Consider the following 21,114-nt stretch of genomic DNA (forward strand, 5'->3'; position numbering starts at 1 on the left):
TGCCTCCCTAAGATAGCTCCATGCTCAATAAATACCTGTATGATCATTAATATTGTTGCTTTCCCCTCAAAAGGAAATCCACAATGCCTCCAGGTCATATTGTCGACCTATTTGCTTTGCAGCCTTATTTGGGTTATAATTCTAAACCGCATCTGTCATGCATGCTCCAGAGACAACTCATTTGTATAGCCATGTACCTCTGTTAGCAATAGACACTGCAGCTTTCTTCCTTTAAAATCGTATTATATTTTCAAACAGGGTGGATTACAAAGTTTTGAGTGTAGAAAATTGGGTGCATTGACAGCGTTGTGAGATTGACAAGGTTCATTAAGTTTTGCAGCTGAAAATATTCACACAAGAAAAACACACACAACAAACTGATGCATAATCACAGAGGACACACACAAGTTACAATAACACAGGATGGCACCTTGAAAATACGGCTTTAGTTAGATGCCGCAGCTCCGTGATAGGCACGCTGTGCATCTAGTTTTGTCTTGGGAGTGGTTTATTCTTAGCAGGGGCATCCCATTGCCGCGTCTCTCCCTCCTCCCATCTCCCGTCCGACCTGACCTGCTCGGCCCGGCCCACCTCCCCCGAACCCCTCCAGCTCCGGCCCGCTTCAGGCAGTGATACAAAAACTTGAAATAACACGCCAGACAATTTGTAAAGGTGGGAAGTGTTAATGCCACAGCAGCTTTATTTGTATAAAGTCTTGGAGTTATCTTACAGGCGAACCGTAATTCACCACACCACAGGTTCTTCTACGCTGTGTGAGGCTACCTAGGTATGCATCCCTTGTCCACCCCCCCACCATCCGCGTCCGGGGGACGCCTCGAGTTGAGCCTGACCCTTGCTACCAACTTCTCTCTACCCATGGCCATTCGATATGTTGCCTTGTATTGCACTTCTTGACATTTTCCCCCCTTTGCTCTAAAGTACCCGCCCGACACTCTTCACCGTGTCCTATGTCTGGTTCTAGCTAAAACAGGCAGCCACTCTGTGCCTCGCTATTACATAGGTTCCTATACAGACACCACTTTTCAGTGCCCCAACACATCACTTACCCCACATCACATATTCATTCTAAGCTGACACCACCTTCCGGTGCCGACTAACACGTTTCTACCTGCCTATACCTGCCTATACAGTCATCACTTTGCGATGTCCAGCTATCCTAGCGCACCTTTCTACTCTACTCTGGCCCCCCCATCCCCAACTGTGCTGCTTCTACTCTAAACCCCTCAACCCCAATGTATAAGGCCCCAGGTGTTGCCATTCTGCCTTGCGGTCCCCCAGAACAGGGCTTCGCTGTGTCACCTGCACCCCCTGTGCCCTCTCCCCCAGGCCCTCCTCCAAGATCTAGCGCAGCGCCCCCACCCCCGTCAATTTCCGTGGTCCCTAGCCCTAACCATTCCTTTCTCCGGTTTGCTCCTCCCCTCTCCTGGTGCCGGTTCCTTTGCGTCAGGACACAACCCCCCCACCACCCCCCTGACTTTCTCCTTTCTCCCCCTGCAGATCCTTAGGCTCCCTTCTCCCACAAAGACAGACTCCCCAGTCCCGTTCTCTCGTACCCCTGTCTCTTACCCCCCCCCAGGCTTGGTCAATTGCCCCCCCTTGCTTCCTTGGACCTTGCGCCCCCCCACCCCCCAGTTCCCTCTTGTCACCTTCCAGCCCTGTTTTAGGCCCCCCACGTCCCCTTCTGTGTCCCCCTCCTTCTGTAAAGACTTCCCCCTACTATTTTGTTTGGCAACGTTACCTGAGCCCCCGTACTCTCCTCTTGCTCCCCCCGACCGACTTCCCTTGAAGACCTTTGTTGTGAGTTTGTGTTTTATTCTCTCCCCCCCCTGCAATTTTGGGTTGAAAATGGCTTCCAAGTCCCCTAAATCCCTCCCCTTTTTCCCCAGGGCCTCCCCTGAGTCTGTACTCTTGGGGCGCCGTAAGCTCTAATCTGTTGGCTGCGCATTCCCCTATGGGCCTGCCAGTGCTTTCTAAAGGGATCGACCTGTGACTCCTCCAAGACTCTCTGCTGGGTTCCCCCCACCCTGCACAGGTTGCTCCCTTTCCGGCGCTTCTATTGGCTGCTCGTCCTCCGGCCCTCCAACCCTTGGTGGGTGGGGAGTAAAAAAGGGGGGAAAGTCCCCCGACCCCCTCACAGTCCGCAGTACCCCCCTGCGGGCTCTTATGTGCAACCTGCGTTTTTTAGTGCCTCCCTCCATTCCAAAGGCATGAGTGCGGTGCCCACCTCGGACAGGTGTGTTCTGTCACCATGAACACCCACAACCCTCTTTCGAGAGATGACCCTCTTCATGCATTGTGCTGCACCGAGCAAACAAGCCCCACCAAATTCAGAATACAAGCCCCGTCACATTCCTGCGCAACCCGCAAGCCCCCATTGTCTCGGCGAGGCGGTACTTATATTAACCCACCCGCTTCTCCCCTCTGGAACTCCGCTCCTCCCCCTCACCGCTCATGCCAGCATGCCCGTTTCTCCCCCTGACAATAGCAACCCCACGCCACCCTTACCAACGCTGTGCGCAATTGGTTGTCTTGTGGCTTCAAACCATGCTTACCCCTCCTAGTAGTAGCCAGGGCATTTGTGCACGTGCAGAGACGCATCGGCCGGAACCTTCGCCCGTCCCAGTGACCTCTTCTGCCCAGGTGCGCAGCGTAATTCCGCCCCATGGAAAGCGACTTTTGCACATATGGATTTGCAAAATGTAGGGACCCCATTCTGAGTCTCCGGGTTCCGTAATGACTCCAACTGGTGCATGCGAAGCCAGATAAAAGGGTATAATAACGCGTACCATCTCCATTACATCCCTAGAGCAGCTTGGTGCCCTCCATTCCCAGACTAGCCGTCACCAGCAAGATCGCTAACCCCTTTGTATTTCTGCAACACAAACACTAGGCAATTGCAACACATCCCCTAGGCCGCTGCGCGGCTTCATAGAAAAAACCCACTTATGCATTCGAATAGGTGTTCCCCCTAGCCGAACTTGGTTCTTTTGCGTTATAAAATAGCCACAAACAACTTTGCAATACGTTTTTTAAAATTGAAATATCGCATAACCTGCGCTGCATCGCACCATTCTCCCTTATTGCAAAATGTTTCCTATGCATGAACACAATTAAAGCGGCCAGCTTCAGTTCTTGCAATTCCCAAATCGTACCCACCCTACCCTGCCTCGCGTATCCCCCCTTAGAAACCTGTGTTCAAATCGATTAGGGCCCCCCACCCTTGTGTGCCCACATGCCGGAACCCCCCACCCCCACTAGCGTTTGGACGCTAAACCCGTGCTTTCCCATACGTGGTGTGGCCTCTTTGCTGCGAGCCCGATCCCACCTTGCCCTGCTCTTTGGCGCTTTCATAACCCCTTTGTACTTCCACGGCGCAACCACCTTAGACCAAGCAACCCTTTCCTCAACTGCCGCACGGTTTCCCGCCACAGAAACTTGGTTCGTTCGCGTTTGAATAGCCTATGAATAACCTCACGCCTACCTCCCTTATAGTGAAAACTGTTGAATATGTGTTTACAGGTTTATAGCGACAAACTGAAACGCGGCCAGTGAAAGAAAGCTCCTCAGTTGTCTACCATAGTTACGGAGCTTTGAAACTTGTGCCCAAAAGGCCCCATTCGACACGCTTTAACTCGTGACATAAAACTCCAACTAACTTCCTTGTCATGTGGCTAGTACAATATTGGCAAAGCCTATGCATTTGGTACCCACAATATCGTTCTTATTAAGACAGGGAACCATACATGCCGCTTGGCGCAACTTTACAACTGAACCCGACATTACGCTGCCCGTACGAGGCTCGACCTCTTTCGTGTCCGCATAATGTTGACCTACAACTTTCAGAGCCATAGTGCCCGGCATTGGTAGCGGAGCATGTACATATAAAACCAATGTTTACACCCTCTTTAACAAATACCTAACATAGACCGTACCTGCTCCTTCAAACGTTGCCTGCATTCTCCCCCAGACCATACCACCATGCAAAGACCCTAAATAATGTGATGTCCATAATGTAATTATGCTAGTCACGCGCATCCATGTACTTCATACCATTGCTACTATACTGCATTCTGGGACGTGTGGTTTTGCGTGCTTAACCCAGCGCAAGGCACCTTTCAGTCCAGGCGTCCCAGAGCTAAAGGGGGGCGAAACTAGCACCCCAGCTTCTAGTAACCCCCCGCTGACTACAAATCCCAAAGTGCATTCCAACTTAAACCGTGCCCTTCCCCCTTAATAGTGCTGACGTTTGCCCATATTCCTCAGCCTTTCTCCTATTTCCTGAGCGGTCCATGCCGCAGGGTACCCCCCTCCTCTTGTACAAAAGGAACTCTGCGACCGTTTCTCTGCGCCTGTTCCCCACTGTTTGCCAATTCCACCATGTGTCGACACACGCACAGCCACCAATGTGTTTGAACCAAGTATGGAAGGCCTGGTACGCAAATAAACTTCCCCCCAAACACGAAACCAACACCCCACAAAAACTTTTGCAGTTGACTCATTCTACCACCAGACATATCACATTCCGTGATCCCAACCTTGCAACCGCCTTGCCCACATCCAAAAGGACCCAACAATGGCATTTCAGAACTGGATACAAGACCATTCTGTGCTTTAGACTATAATTTCAGATATTTATGTATCAAGCATGGTATAACACGTCTTCCCAATAAACGCCCGAAGCAGTGACGCGATTTCCTCCCTGTAACCGCTAAACATTTGTAGTTCATTACCTACTTAGCGCATTGCCACCCCTTCACCCCATCCTAAACCGCCGCGCGCACCAATCAGTTAAACATTTTAGTATTCCTACGCCGCAGCACATTGCCCCAGGCCCCGTTCCATACAAAGTGTGACACGATGGAGGGCCTGGGGGGTTAGGCGCAGGGTGGGGGAGCCAAACGGCGGGAAACACAGAGGGAGGGGCAGCCAAAGCGGCGCCCCCACCCTCAGCGTTGCCGGAGGAGCGCACCAAAAGGTGCGAAAGGTAAACAGCAGGGGAGGGCAGGAAGCCCGGCCCCCAACAACACAACAAAGGGGCCTGGAAGGATAAATACCCCGGTGAAAACCAAGGTAAACACAAACAGGTCCGAAGCTCACCTCACTCGGGTAAGCTCCCCGGACCTGAGAAAGGGGGATAGAAGAAACGTTCGCCTCAGCGGGCTTACCGTTTCTGTGTCTCTTCTTCTTCTCCCCTTCTACAGGTGACACCTTGTCGGGCTGCAGCGAAGAAGCCAGAGAGCGAGCGGGATCGGCGAGCTACAGCAGAAGGTCCATCGGACGTCGGAGGCGTCGGACGAGGCAGCCCAGCGGCAGGAAGAAGGGCGCCAATAGAGCTAAGAAGCGGCGCGGGCTGACGGAAACAGCGTCGGGCCCGCCCCCGTGCAGGCAAAGGCCGTTTCGGCAGCAGTCGGAGCTCAGGCTGCAGAGGAGAGCATATCTGAGCTCTAATCTTTTTGATCGGTGTGCAGCACCAGGCCCACTAAGCTGTTCCAATAGCACAGCTAGTCGAGTGCTCATTGACATCTGTGCAGATCCTACTGACGCAGGTTCAAATCCCCGCATGAGCCAAATGCAGCCTTTCTTCACTTCTGAGGTTGAAAAGTGAGCAGCACTCAGATACCTCACAGGTAGAGAGTAAAGGCTATCCAATGGCCTTTTCGTAGCGTAGTGGTTATCACGTTCGCCTCGCACGCGAAAGTTCCACTGTTCAAAACCAGGCGGAAACATATTTACAGAAATCCTGCTTAAATCAGATTTAGGACAAAGCGGAGAACAACCGAAATATATTTTCGTAACTGCAGCGGCCAGAGAACTGCTCATTACAAAAAAAAAAAAAAAAAAAAAAAAAAAGGGGTGGGGCTGCAACGCTGCGCGCACGCCGCCGAGGACAGCTGTGACACAAGTGAAGCCGCCAAGAGCTCTGTGGCTGAGAAATAAGAATCAGGCGCCGTGGCGCAATGGATTGCAAGGCGGTCTTGACTAATTGAGTCTTTCAAAGGTGGTGGGTTCGAATCCCACGAGAGGTGAATTTTAGCATTGAAATTTCTTGGAGCGGATAGATTTTTAAATAATTTTGTAAAGCTCGGTGGAGTCAACAACTTGGAAGGAAAGGAAAAAAAAAAAATGGCTGAGGAAAGAGCAAAGAGAGCACAGGAATTCAGTGCATGGGCCAAAAAGGCAGAGAAAGAGTTTGGGGCACAATGGGTGCTGGATGTGGTGCAGACGGAAGAAAGGGCTAGGGCAATGTCGCCCTTGCTGCTCGAGGAGTCTGCTGGCAGCGATGAAGAAGCTGCAGTACCTCAAGGCCAAAAGAGGTTGAGAGAGATAACAAAGGAGTCACAATAGCCGGAGATGCCAAAAATAAAACGGAAGAAAGGAACCAAGAAAGGTATCGTAACATTGAATAACAATATTGACAAAATGGTGAAAGTTTTAAATGCATGTATCACGGCTCAGGTTAAGTCGCCCAGAGCCAGTAAAGGGAGAATGAGAGAGCACAATGGGGGGGCATCTGATACAGAAAGTAGCGAAGACGAAGAGAGGGACCATCTTCAAGCATGGGTGAAAACGAAGGGGGTTATAAGTAAGAAAAAACAAAAAAAGGATAAGGCAGGTATAGATCAAGGGGCAGGCGAGCAGGGGCTAGCAGACAGCCGGGTTCCCATCTCACAGGGGCTTCCCCAAATTCCTGGTCCCCAGGGGTGACCTACCAACACTCCAGTGACTATGATAGGGCCCGCCATAGAAAAAACGGCAGAACCCTTCACAATTATGACCAAATATGGCAGGCCCACGATAGGCAAGGATGCACAGGGGCGGTCCTTAAAAGCACAAGCTTGGTACATTAGCGACAAGGTGAAGGAGAAGATATGGAGAAAAGAATTAATAGATATCTTCTCCCTGCTAGACGTACAGAAAAGGGGTCATGGTGTATCAAAGGAAGACATAAAAGAGGACGAAAAGGGCTTATTAAAGAGAACAGCTGTGTCAAGGAATTTTGACAATTGGACAGCAGCGTTTCAGATAATGTCCTCAATCATCTTGCAGAAATTTCCAGAGGACGGCCCATCGCTAGTGACATATCAGCAGAGAGTCTTGCGGGTGTACAAAGCATTTGGGGGTGATGCATTGAAGGAATACGACCATGAATTCAAGAAAGAAATGGATTGCTTCCCGGATATAGGGTGGGATGAAGAAAATTACAATCTATACATATTTAACGTGCTAAAAGAGAAATGGGATACCAGGGAACAACATAATTCAGGGAGCTATTATAGGAAACAGTATGGCCAGACAGATTATAGAACGAGTACAGATACAACAACAGGAGATACGATAACTATTATGACAGAGCAAGGGAGCAGAATTTTCGGAGTAGACAGTACGAGGCACAGAGAGGGTGGCAGAGCAACATACCTCCAACATCACAAGGGGGTGGTAAAGGGAGTAACAGGACAGCAAAGTCAGAGCCAGCACAATGCCGTAACTTTGAGAAGGGAATACCATGCAGCTGGGGGAAGAAATGTAAATTCAATCACAGATGCGAGAATTGCGGAGGGGAACATATTACTACCAAATGCACTAGAGCAGCGAACAGTAAGTACAGGGTACCAGAAAAACCGAGCTAGGAGCATAGGAGAGAAAGGGGCCTCGCCAGTGAAAATCGAGAATATGGAAAAGTGGCTAAGGGTGTTCCCAGACCAGGATGCAGCAGAAACAATAAGGCGAGGTTTCCAAGAAGGCTTCATAATACCGTTTAATGGACAGGGCTCCCAGAACATTCCAAAAAACCTGAAGTCTGCTTTAGAAAACAAGGTATTAGTGGGCAAGAAAATCAGAAAAGAAATTGAGCTAGGGAGGATGGGAGGCCCGTACAGTTCTCCTCCTTTTACAGAATTTATATGCTCGCCTTTGGGTTTGGTCCCTAAAAAAGAGGCAGGCGAGTTTAGGCTGATTCACCACCTTTCATATCCACCAGGGGCCTCGGTTAACGACGGCATCACACAAGAGGCATCATCAGTAAACTACTCAGATTTCCTGGAAGCAGTGCAGTTGGTCAGAGAAGCAGGACAGGGAGCTTGGATGGCGAAAGCAGACATTAAGTCAGCCTTTCGCCTATTGCCAGTGAAGAGCGAATCACAGAGATGGTTGTGCATACACTGGGAGGGCAAATACTTTGTGGACAAATGTCTCCCTATGGGCTGCGCCATCTCTTGTGCATACTTTGAAAAAGTGAGCTCTTTCCTGCAATGGGCTCTTACAAAAGAAATGAAGGGAGCACAGGTAGTCCATTACCTGGACGATTTTCTATTCGTGGGGCCGCAAGGTTCCGAGCTGTGTAGAAATACCTTGAAGAAGTTCACGGCATTAACAGAAGAGTGGGGTTTTCCACTTGCAGAGGAAAAAACAATGGGGCCAACTCAAGTGATACAATTTTTAGGCATCGAAATTGACTCTCGGGTCGGGGTGTGCAGGATCCCGGAGGAGAAGGTGGCGGACTTGCTAGGTACAATCACAGATCTGGAAGGGAGGAACAAGGCCACAGTAAGGGAGTTGCAATCACTGGCAGGGAAATTGAACTTTGCAGGGAGGGTCATACCGCAAGGCAGGATATTCCAGAGAAGGGTCGAGCAAAGAACAAAGGGTGATAAGGTGGGGCACCACAAGGTGCAGATCGGTGGAGCAATAAAGAAAGACTTGGAGGTTTGGGCAGAATTTTTAAAAACATTCAATGGTTCAGTTATCTGGCGCACACCGGTAAACGAGGAAAGCAAAAGGGTGTTGTTCACAGATGCAGCGGGTGGTTTTGGCTTTGGTGCAATATTGGATACAGAATGGTGCGCAGAAAGATGGCCAGAGGCGTGGCATGAGGCTGCATGGACAAGTAACATTACACTTTTAGAGCTATTTCCGATCTGGGTGGCACTGTGTGCATGGGAAGCAAAACTAAGCAGCAAGGAGTTAAACGTATGGTCGGATAACATGGCGGTAGTGCATGTGATAAATAACGGAAACGCTTCTTGTCCGCTGGTCTTGGAGTTAATGAGGGCAATAACTCTGGCTTGTCTGAATAATAATGTTAACATAAGGGCGAGACACATCGCCGGTGATGCAAATATGGTCGCTGATGCCTTGTCTCGTTTTCAGTGGAGCAGGTTCAGGGAACTACGGCCAGATGCAAGAAGGATGAAAACGCCCACGCCAAAAAAGGCATGGGTACCGCTGAAGGCATGGGAAAAGGGTCGGTTAGCCACGAAGCTGACTCAGAAGAGGAAGAAGGCCCAAGGGAGCAAGTAGTGGAAAGATTGTCCAGAAACGCCATAACATACAAAACGGGTGAGCAATATAAAAAATATGTAAATAACGTGTTGAGAGAATCAAAAGTGAAAGATGTGGGGGATATCACTGTTTCCAATTTGTGTGACTTCTTGGGGAGTGCATTTTCACAGGGGAAGAGGAAAAGCTGGGCGGCAGCACATTTGGCCGCAGTCGCTTATACGGCAAAGGTGGCTGGTTTTGCAGACCCGACATCGAGCCCTCGCCTAAAACACGCAATGAAGGGGTGGTCTAGGCTAGAAGGAAAGAAACCAGACAACAGGAGGCCCCTGAATTTTTTGAAGGTAGTAAAATTGTTGCAGTTATTGCATAGCACATGTAGCAACAGCTATGACAGCATGCTGTTCAGGGCAGCGTTTGCATTGGCATACTATGGGGCATTCAGGGTCGGAGAGCTGGTAGCAAGCAACACATTGGCGGGAGACGGGCTAGCAAGGAGCGACATCAGCATAGGTTCTAAGGGTATGACCATAATATTAAGGAGATCGAAAACGGACCAAGGAGGGAAGGGGCGAACAATTGAGCTAAATTGTATTAAAGAGAGGGACCACTGCCCCAGATGTATTACCGAGCAATTTCTCAAAGTGCGTCCTGAAGTTGGGGGGCAGCTATTGATACATAAAGACGGCAGAGCCTTCAGCAGATATCAATTCCAAGCCGTACTAAAGAAAACCATAGCGAAAGCAGGGTGGGACGCGGCAGAGTTTGGAACCCACTCCTTCAGGATAGGGGCAGCCACCTCTGCATGGGTAGGAGGGCTAGGGGCAAAAGGAGTGAAGAAAATTGGGGGGTGGAAGTCACAATGTTTCAAAAGATAGGTGCGAGAATATTTGATATAATTCATCTCCCATCCACCCTCGCAGATGAGACCCCCTACAAGTCGGCATGGATAGTTGGCCATTCGTTCGTGACGCGTGCAGGCAGGTGGATCGAGGATTTCCGAGAAGGTTTGCATTTTAAACGGACAATAACTTCCTGGTGGGGCCTCCCAGGAATGCATTGGGAGGACATCCACGACCGGCTATCGGATTTGATCGGGTTCAGGGATCCCCCTGAATACCTGGTCATCCACCTCGGGGGCAATGACTTGGTTAAAACAAATAGGGGCGAGCTGATGTGCAACATGTGCAAGTCCTTAAGGGCAATAGCACACTGTTGGTGGAAAACGGAAATTTTCATGTCAGAGATAATTGCCCGCAGAATTTGGTATGGGGCACGCAGAAGGCAGGCCATTGAGACAGCGCGAAAAAAACTAAACAAATCTGTAGAAAAATACTGTAGGAACACGGGCCTCCATTTCATAAGGCACGGGTTATCACAGAATGACCCAGAGTGGTTTCATCAGGACGGGGTGCACCTATCCAATAAAGGGTTGGGCAGATTTACGGACAACATCTTTCAAGCATTGGCAGCTCGTGGTTGCAAATAGGTTCGCTGTTTGGGGGGACCTGAGCGGGTTAGGCAACACCCCCTCAGGCGTGGCGGCACGTGTCCAGGAAGGGATGCCACAGGACAACAAAAACTAGCCTAAGGGAAGGCTCGGCATCCATAACCCCTGGACACGATGTGCCCAAAAGCGATTAGTAATGATGTTTGGCTGTCATGATTATTGTGTAGCATTAATTTTTGTAGAAAATAAAAGGGCCTACGGCCACAATTTTTCCACAAAGCAAAAATATGGTCTGTACTATTCATTTCATTTGTCACAGGTAACAGGTGTAAGGTATAAGAGCAGGGGGGAGCCCACACTACTCAGCCTATGCCCCAGGCCCCGTGCCATACAAAGTGTGACACGATGGAGGGCCTGGGGGGTTAGGCGCAGGGTGGGGGAGCCAAACAGCGGGAAACACAGAGGGAGGGGCAGCCAAAGCGGCGCCCCCACCCTCAGCGTTGCCGGAGGAGCGCACCAAAAGGTGCGAAAGGTAAACAGCAGGGGAGGGTAGGAAGCCCGGTCCCCAACAACACAACAAAGGGGCCTGGAAGGATAAATACCCCGGTGAAAACCAAGGTAAACACAAACAGGTCCGGAGCTCACCTCACTCGGGTAAGCTCCCCGGACCTGAGAAAGGGGGATAGAAGAAACGTTCACCACCCAACCACCCATCCCACCCGGCAAAAAAAAACAAAAAACAAAAAGAAAGAAGAAGGAACAAGATCAAGAACGCCAAGTACTCGTCATCGGTACATGGTAGATGAAAGTCGTAGGCGGCAGGCGGCATGTGTCCAGGAAGGGATGCCACAGGACAACGAAAACTAGCCTAAGGGAAGGCTCGGCATCCATAACCCCTGGACACGATGTGCCCAAAAGCGATTAGTAATGATGTTTGGCTGTCATGATTATTGTGTAGCATTAATTTTTGTAGAAAATAAAAGGGCCTACGGCCACAATTTTTCCACAAAGCAAAAATATGGTCTGTACTATTCATTTCATTTGTCACAGGTAACAGGTGTAAGGTATAAGAGCAGGGGGGAGCCCACACTACTCAGCCTAAAGCTGCATGGTAGAAATTGGCAATTGGGAGCCGGCCCTGTGGCACCGAACCGACCCGAACCCCCTCCCTCCTTCCGCCGCCTCCGGCAATGTGCATACCGTCGCCCATCCCCGGTCTGGCCCCTCTGCTGCGACAACCTACCCACAATGATGCATTTATCCCGTTAATCAATGTATCTTTCTGAAAGTGGTGGTCAATACGACCCACGCCCATCGGCCCAGTGCAGACAAAATACTGGCTGCTCGACATAATAATTAGCTCCTTCCGCGGTCATCGGTCCACCTCCCGAAAATGAAATCCCTGTTCCCGCTTTGAAAATTCGCCCCACCAAGGCATGGTGTTCTCATCCCACCCAAGGAGGCCGACGAAGCACCCCACTGGCCCTGTGCCCAGGTTACTGCAGGCGTACGTGTTCCCAAATCAGACCCCTCCGACAAAGATGAAAACTTCTCATAAATCAACATTGCATCTGCTTCGCCCCAGCGTGGTCCCACCCAACGTTCAAACGGACCGAAGCAATGTAAAATTACTTGTAAAACGCGACCATCCCGCCCTTTCGACTGCGATTCGTAACATGTTGAGTTGGGCATGCATCACAAGCCTTCCCGGCGCACCACAAGGCTGCAACACAACGATCTCCTTGTAACCGCTAAACATGAAAGCATTTCCTTAATTGCAGCATTGCAACCTATCTCCCCAGCGCGTTGAAACATGTACCAGGCCACCCCAATAGTCATTAAGTATGGCAGACCGAAGCCGTTCCGTACCATTAGTAGTATCGGCCCACATTATCAAACCAGGCTGGCGCCGCGGCCAGAGAGGCAGCCAGGCCCCAGAGGACCCAGTCCTCGCACACATCAGCCAAAAGTGCCATTGCCCTTCCTACTTCACGCCCCGACAACCAATTGACCCGCCACCCGCCAAGCCTGCACCTTAATGAAAGCGGTGACCCTATACCGCACCTTATTGCTGTATACCTCCACTTCGCCAGGCCCCACTACCCAGCCGCCCTTTGCAAATGCTGCACCGTCGCCCTCCCTCTCCCCGGTTACCCTGAGTGCTGCGAGCTGCCTCCATAACGCATAGCGATGTTCCCCATTTTGATTTGCAACCCTAGGCAACTTAGCTTTTGTCCCTTAGATTCCAGCCCATGTGCTAACTCCCATACTGTGACTGACCCCCCTAACCCTGATCCAGAAAAATTGTGGGCATGCCATATCCCTGCCCCCTTATTTTTCACCCGCCACGCAGACCACGCCCTTGCTAACACCACTACACTGCGCCGGACAGGTTGCGGTGCTCCTACTCCTGGTGTCTACCTGCCCCCCATTCATAATCAACTTTAATTGCGAGACCCGACGCCCCCGACGCTCGCAAACACGGCCCTCCTTCCTTGGCAATCGACTCCAACGCAGCTCCTCCAGCACCGCAGGAACCGAAGCACTGCCATGAACACAGGTGCAGGATGCAAAATTCCCGGGGAAAACCAAAATGCGTTATCGGGCGAGGGCAGGTACCAAGGGAGAGAGAGTGAGTTACAACAGATTCCGGCGCTTGTTCTTCTTCTTGCTGATAGATTTTTATCCATCAGCGGTGATTTTACCAAGGCTTGAGCCTCATTACTCCATCTTCTCGGGTTGAGTATGTAGTCGTGGGTTTGTTTTCTTCTTGGTCTGTGTGTTCTTGCCACAGTAGAGCTGGTTTCACAGGGTCTTCGCAGTGATGGGCCGTGGGTAGCGGTCGAAGGGGTTTGCAGTGGTGGCAGTGAGTCTTCTGATCAGAGGGTTCAGGTTCTGATCCAGTCCTTGGCAGAAGTTCTTACTCAAGCTTCGCTAGATGTTCGTCCAACATCTCGATGTCCAGGTCTCTGTGAAGGTCTGCTATCCTTGAGTGGATTGGAGCTCCAGAAGATATCCGCAGGGCCTTGTTCTGGACTATCTGAAGACTCTTCCGGTGTCGCTCATGGCAGGTCATCCATGCTGGGGAGGCATACGTCAGGGTTGGTCTGATGATCGCCTTGTAGACGTTGATCTTTGTCCGGAGGGGCATGGACTTGCTCTTCAGGAGTGGGTACAGCGCTGCCATCTTTCCTGTTGCCTTCTGCTGAGTATTCTCAATGTGGCTTTCCCAGTTGAGTTTGCTGTCCAGGGTCACACCGAGGGAGCGGCTGCTGCTCTCCCATTTGATGGTCTCCCCGTTGAGGCTGATGTGTGGGTGCTCCTTGATCTTCTTTCTGGTGAACAGCGTTGCGGTTGTCTTGCTGGTGTTCAGTTCTATCCTCCAGTCGCTGTACCACTTCGCAATGGTATCCAATGAAGCTTGCAGGTTCTTCGCCACTTCCTTTTCGCTGAATGACTGGGAGGTGACTGCAACATCGTCTGCATACAGCGCCAGGTCGGTCTTGTGGAGATCTGTCGGGATGTCGTTGGTGAAGAGGTTGAACAGGAAGAGAGTGAGTTGCCTGTACGCCCGCCCTTCATAGGGCCTCCCTCTCCCTCTGTTCCCTGCCCTTCTTCCTGCGACATTCACTGCCTCTTCCGGGGACAGGCTTTCCCCTAGTATATGGGGCCCACCCCCCCGTAACCGAGGAGGGGGAGGAGGTTGGCTGGGCAACCCCCACTAAGGGGCAGCGCACGCCATGCCTCCTGCGACGGCGCGTTCGCCCGCCATTCACTGCACTGTATGAGTGGGGGAAACTAAACGTATCTACCGGCATGGACATAGCAACATTTGAAAATGGCCTCTCCAACTTGGACAGTTACACTAACTTCCACAAAGTAGCTGACACTGTGAGAGAGCGTCCACCACAAAGCACTCTTTATGCATCACACAGCAGCTGATTGGCAGGACGACCCATGTGTATGTTACTGGAAACGTTCTTTCCGGGGAGCTAGAGCACTCTATAGCCGCACCTAAAAACTGGACTGGATAAACTGGTAAATGTGTAGATAAAGAACTTTTAAATGAAGAAACTTTGAAGATAAAATCAACAGTGATTACAAACAGTAATATACGCTTTCTACATATCGTCCCTTTTTTTCTGAGAACATTTATGAGCGAGCAGAAGCCCAGCACACATGCCCGCTTGTCCAGACTTGTGTTCTCCTCACCCGCGCCTTGGCCATTCCAACTAAGGGCACTCTCCCAGCACTTTGCCGGTGTCTCTCGAAATGTAAAAACATGTGTCACACACGGTGACATGCATAAGGTATAATATCCTCACAGGAGGTGCCAGCCATCATAAGCCGAGCCTCAAATGCCCAAAAAACGGCATCCTGTGCCTGGCATTGTCACAGTTCTCAAGTTTCCATGGGCGAGAAAGCCATCAAGTCCAGTTGTTGACTGAAATACTGGGACTTGTAATGTTCCCCACATTTCCAATGTTAAAGAAAAAAACTACAAGTCCCACAATCCCGAGGGAGAGCAACAGGACTGGGCGGCCTTCTCTGGTATAGTCAGCTTGGAGTGCTCATAACCGGTGTGCTTCCATGTCCCCATGCAGTTCAGGCGAGTTCTTGGCGTAACGAGGCAGTCGAGGAACTGGGGGCACGCAGCTGTAACGCAGAATGCCGCAGGGAACACGTATACAAGATGTTATGGTATGGTTTTACAACTAAATTATAAGTAGACTGTAACTGGTATAATACGAGGGCTGAGTTCAACGTTAACCCTTTGGTTCCTGGAGCACGGTGTGCTACACTTGCTTACATTCTCTGGTCATATCTCGTTTCATAGATATCTTCTGGCAATATTAGGAGCGCCTAGAAACGGGCAAAACGCTACATTAATATACGAACATTTGAAATCAACGTACGCCAGTTTCTCGCCTACGGTATATGGGAGTATATAACATCATATTAATGAAGAAAACGTGTCTTACCGGCAGAAAGTGTAGTCGTGCGGGGGCGGCGCGACCTTTATCCCTGGCTGTCTCTAGCACTCCACTGCCCCGGCTCCGCTGCACACGCCCCCCCCTGCGTGGGGGAGCTTAGTCTGCACTTGTTGCCCGGGAAATGACCGCGCTTGAAAACGCTTTCAGTTTCAGGATGAGAACAGTCACGCACTTGCGAGCGGCGCGGCACTACAAAGTAACAAAGCACGACTATTGATATTTCATTGACTGTGCAGCCTGATTGGTCGGGAAAAGTTGTTTACATGTGCCGGGCGGTTATAGGGGCCCCCAGGCACAATCTTCCCTCCTCCAGCATACAAAGGGACATTGCTTTATCTCTGGCAGAGAGAAAGAAGGCGGAAGGGGCTGTGCTGCCTCCATTTACGAAACTCCCTTTTCATACTTGCCAACATTCTGTGACCAACAAAGGTCTTTGGATTTTGCAAGTAAAAAAAAAAAAAAAAAATGAGCATAACGATGACATAATAGGAAAATGCAATGGTCTTTGACCAGCAGTGGCTGTGAATTTTGTAACAGCAGGGGCCTAAATGTATGTGCCTAATAGCCATACGTGCCAACACCAACATTCCACCGCAGCTAGGAGGGAGTTTTGGGAGAGAAAATCGGGAGTCATAGTTTTCCCCATAGGAATGTATTGGCGCTGGACTTATTTTAGGCGGGAGAACGTGAAAAAAAAGCAATATTTCTCACTGAAAAGTCAGGAGTCTCCCGCCTAAATTGTGAGGGTTGGCGTGTATGAATATGCGAGAGTGATCAAGGGATGTGAGGGAGCCCGAACTAAACGAGAAAGTTTCGGCGGAAGAGGTGGTTCGCCCCCATGAACATTTTTTTAAAATAATTGGTTAAAATGGTTCATTTTACAGTACTTTTTCTGAAAAATGGGATGAAAAGCCAAACAGTTTGCAATCAATTTTGTATGATAGGACATACTCCATCCTTGCAGATAAAACCAAGACCAACTCGCAAATTATTTTGCTAGGGGATTTCAATCTTGGTCTCCACAACCCCAACGACCTCAAAGCTCTGGACATTGCCAGTTCTCTAACTGATATGGGCTTCTCCCACCGCATTCTCGAACCTTCCCACATTCTCTGCCGGCACCTAAAATCAGCAGCCCACTTTTCAGACAAAGCTACCATCTGGATTAGTTCCTTCCTGGCCAATAGATCCATGAGGATCTTCTCCCAGTCTGCTTCCGCTGAACCCTCTTCAGTCCCCTGCGGGGTCCATCAGGGATCTTGCGTCTCAACTACACTCTACAACATGTTCACGAAACATCTCTTCAATATTCTTGACTATCTGGGTGTCACCTACACAAACGATGCAGATGACACCCAGATACTCATCTATATCACTGGAGACCACACGTTGGATACTAAAGCCTAAAATTATGTCTATCTGGTCATCCAGGCCTAGATGGCTCAACACGAGCTCTGTCTTAATGACAATAAGACAGAGCTCCTCAACTTGGGTTCCCACCACCGACTCAATAGACTAGATCCCATCTTCAATTCCTTCATCATCGATGGCAACACCATCAAAGTATCCAATGATACTAAAACCCTAGGCATCTATCTTGATTCTACCTTATCACTCTCTAGACAAACGAATGCCGTAATCTCAGCATCCGCCTACACGTGCAAACTTATTACAGCCCATTCCTCACCACCTCTAACTGCATCACCCTTGCTAGACCCCTTATTATGTCGAAACTCGACTACTGTAATGCACTCTATCTAGGGACGAGTCAACAAAATCTCAGCAAGCTTCAGGTCACCCAAAACAACGCTATCAGGGCAGCACTGAATATTGCCAGGAATCAGCATATTCCTGACATGTGACGCAGCCTACGCTGGCTCCCAGTAGCCCAAAGAGTCTCCCTCAAATCACTTGCTCTCACGCACAAATGTTTTGCAACCAGGCGCCTAACTATCTGGTGCGCCGGTTCACACCCCATACCTCTTGCCACCCGCAGAGAGTGGCCCAAGCTCATTGTCTATCCCTACCTAGATTCAAGTTGAAGAAAGCTGGAGGGGCCAGTTTCCCGGTCCTTGATTCCAAACTATGGAACTCACTGCCCAACCTTCTTAGATCAGAACCTTCCTTCCACTCCTTCAAAAGCAAAGCTAAACTGTGGCTCATTGCTCAAGACACACAAACCATTGGTCTCATCGGCCATAATTCCACCACATAACGACATCCAAATTCTCATACAAGCATTTGAAATGTAAATTGTAATGTAAATATACTGAATAATTATCCTGTAAGTATTCTGTATGTAATTAGCATGTAAGTATCCTGTATGTATATTCTGTTTTGCCGCTTGACTGTTTTTTTGGTGTATACGTTGGCATTGTAACATTATGTAACCTAAGATATGCGCCCAGATGCCTCTGGCCCAGGCGTGCTATACAAATAAACGAAATACAAATAACAATAGATGCAAGTTACCAACAGTGCATGGGACCATGTTCCTACCAACAGTGCACGGGACCATGTTCCAATGCAATTTCATTATGCCTTTGCCCACAACATATGCTAGTATATACAAGCTTTGCATGCTGACTGTGATGCAGTACTGTGAGAGGCGTGAGGGAGAGCAGCAGCTACCTTAACAAGCAAACCCCTTAACAAGGTTGTGAACCCTGCATTTTAGACAAAAGTGCTTATGGGTGGAGTATGTTTCAGGAGGGTACAGATTCCCGTTTACAGTGGTTCCATTTTTGCTTGAAACTAAGCACTCGTGTTTTCTAGCTTACAGTTAGTAATAAACAGCAGATTTTCATTACAAAAATACATATTTTATTTTTACACATTCACATAAAAGTTTTCAATACACACATTTCAGAAAGACAGTTTCTGCGAAGGGTATTTCTCTATATTGTTCATAAAGTGCCTTGTGCTGCGCAAAGATAATTTTGAGATTAGCTTGCATCAACCATTCTTCTCCAACTTATTCATACTCATGCAAATGTATTTACTCATACTAACACATCCCAACATGTTTCTTTCCTTCCAGTCTGATTGAAATGATATTTAGGGAAATTCCTCAGGAGCTGGCTGCCTTATTGGCGCAAATAACATAAAAAATGCAAACCAGAATTCATTCATAGGGAATTCTCTCCACTTCTTATTAGTGATGACTGCACTCTTTAGTTTTGTCCGTGATGAGGTCCACACTTATACAGGATACCATGTGCACACCTGAAACATAACGCACATTGGTTTTATTGTGCCATATGTTCTCAAATATTTAATATTTTTGACACAAGAAATTTGAATTAATTTGTGCTCTTACATTCTAATAGTAATGATTTTCTAAGCTTGAACTCTTACAGAGAATCACTATGTCACACATTCGCTCTGTCTATAGTACCTCTTACCTAGATGGAACGTCTCTAGTTGTTCACTGTCGAATGGAACAATTAATTTAAAATCGAGACTGAAAATACAAACCCTACTTGGACCAATTTACAATGCATTTATCTAATGTTGGTTTCATCGAAATTTATATTGAGTTTCTTGGCTAGCCTTGTTCTCTTGTTCTATTTGGTTTACAGATTAACTTTACACGTTCTCCATTTGCAGGCACTGCATGGTTTGCTTACCGTTGTGGTCGGCACTTTCACTTGCAATTGCATTTTGCTTGAGGTTGCAGAGTGCCAGCGTTTCATTAATCTCTAATGTCCACGGCTCGTTCAGCTTTTCAAAGGCTTAGCCCTTTTGCTGATTTTGAAGTGGTCCCGAGTACCTCATTTCCTGTAACCGGCTGGTTGTTATTCTAGTCCTCTCTTTGTCTATCATTTAGCGAGCATTCGTTAATGAATGCTGCATAAAGATGGTTACTAAGGGGATCAAGAGGGTTTAACGCTTACGGCTAGTTGTTATTCTAGTCCTCTTTTTATCTTCATTTAAGGAGCATTCGTTGCTGGATGCTGCATAACGATGGTTACTAAGGGAATCAAAAGGGGTTTCATGCTTTACGGCAGAATTATATCTTTATCGATTTTGTGCCGTCACTGGAGTACTTGGATGTGATTCGACTGTCACAAGTTGGATTGGAATTGCTTCTCTCGACACCCTTTCTCCATGATCGCCTCTCTAATGATGGCACAGGGATCTCTACATGGTGAGTGCGATCCTCTTAGTTACGGAACTTTAACTAGCATCTTATTCCATATTTTCTTCTTAGAATTAATTTACTAACCAATCCAGTTTCTCATTAAGGCTTTTGTTGTCACTTTTAGCCAGATGGATAAGCTGTTGTTCTTTTTTTAGAAGCATCCTTTTATCAAAGTTGCTATCTATGCCTGTTCTCAACTTGAATAGGACTGTCCATCTTAATTCTTCTAGTCTGTATACTTGTTCGATATAGTGTCCCAACTAGTGGTGAATTGGGAGTCCAGTTTTCTAAACAACTTCTGTGTTCAATTATCCTTAGTTTGATTTCTCTTTCTGTTTTCCCAATGTATAGTTTATTACATGGGCACCAGATTCCATTTGTGACCATCTTTGAATTACAGTTTGTGTATTTGGTTTGTTTCCATGGTTTTGTCAAGCCAATGTCGATCTCTGTGCTTTTGGTGGTGAATGGACAGCAAGAGCATGTCCCACATGGATAGTGTCCAATCCATTTCTCTGGCAGTGTTTTTTGTGCCAATGGATTCCGGCTTGTTTAAAAATAAAATGAGCATAACGATGACATCATACAGAAATGCAACACATGGTCTTTGACCAGCAGCTGCTGGTGAATTTTGTAACTGGAGGGGCCTACGTGTATGTGCCTAATATGCGAGAGTGGCCAAGTGCAGTGCAGGAGCCCGAACCAAACAAGAAGGGTTTGGGGGAAGGGGTGGTTCTCCCCCCATGACATTTTCTTAAAATAATTGGTTAAAATAGTGCATTTTACAACACTTTTTCTGAAAAATGGGATAAAAAGCCAAACAGTTTGCAATCAATGTTGTATGGTGGAACATAAAAAAAGAATAGACGCAAGTTGCCAACAGTGCACAGGACCGCGTTCCAATGCAATTTCATTATGCCTTTGCCCACAACATATGCTAGTATCTAAAACATTTTGCTTACTGGCTGTGCCCATCATGTCCATGCATGCTGCATAAATATCTGCCAGTATTTACATATATGGACTCCCAGCCAGTAATAAATTCCACACCACAGAAACAAAGTATTTCCACACTGGCTGTACCAAGATAGGCCAGTGTACCAAGTAATAACACTTATCATGTTGTCTTTACCCTTGAGGCACAATTACTGTGCCTCAAGGGCAAAGCAAAGACAAGTATTATTATGTGGCTAGACCGGCCTACATTCAATGTAAGATAGTCTAGCCTG

General features: G+C 48.4%; 1 protein-coding gene across 2 annotated transcripts in view; it reads right to left on the reverse strand.

The window, feature by feature from the left end:
- Positions 1 to 16,058, reverse strand: part of LOC138528556 (ecto-ADP-ribosyltransferase 5-like) — a 92,204-nt gene extending 76,146 nt beyond the window's left edge. The window contains exon 1 of one of the 2 annotated variants that reach the window (XM_069640322.1): positions 15,730 to 16,058. The gene's annotated coding sequence lies outside the window, so the exon portion shown is untranslated. The remainder of the gene's footprint in view (positions 1 to 15,729) is intronic. The other variant, XM_069640321.1, reaches the window with a different exon arrangement.
- Between the last annotated feature and the right edge of the window lie 5,056 nt (positions 16,059 to 21,114).

This window comes from Ambystoma mexicanum, chromosome 7q (assembly GCF_040938575.1).
Source record: "Ambystoma mexicanum isolate Mex_15411 chromosome 7q, UKY_AmexF1_1, whole genome shotgun sequence".
Classification (NCBI taxonomy): Eukaryota; Metazoa; Chordata; class Amphibia; order Caudata; family Ambystomatidae; genus Ambystoma; species Ambystoma mexicanum.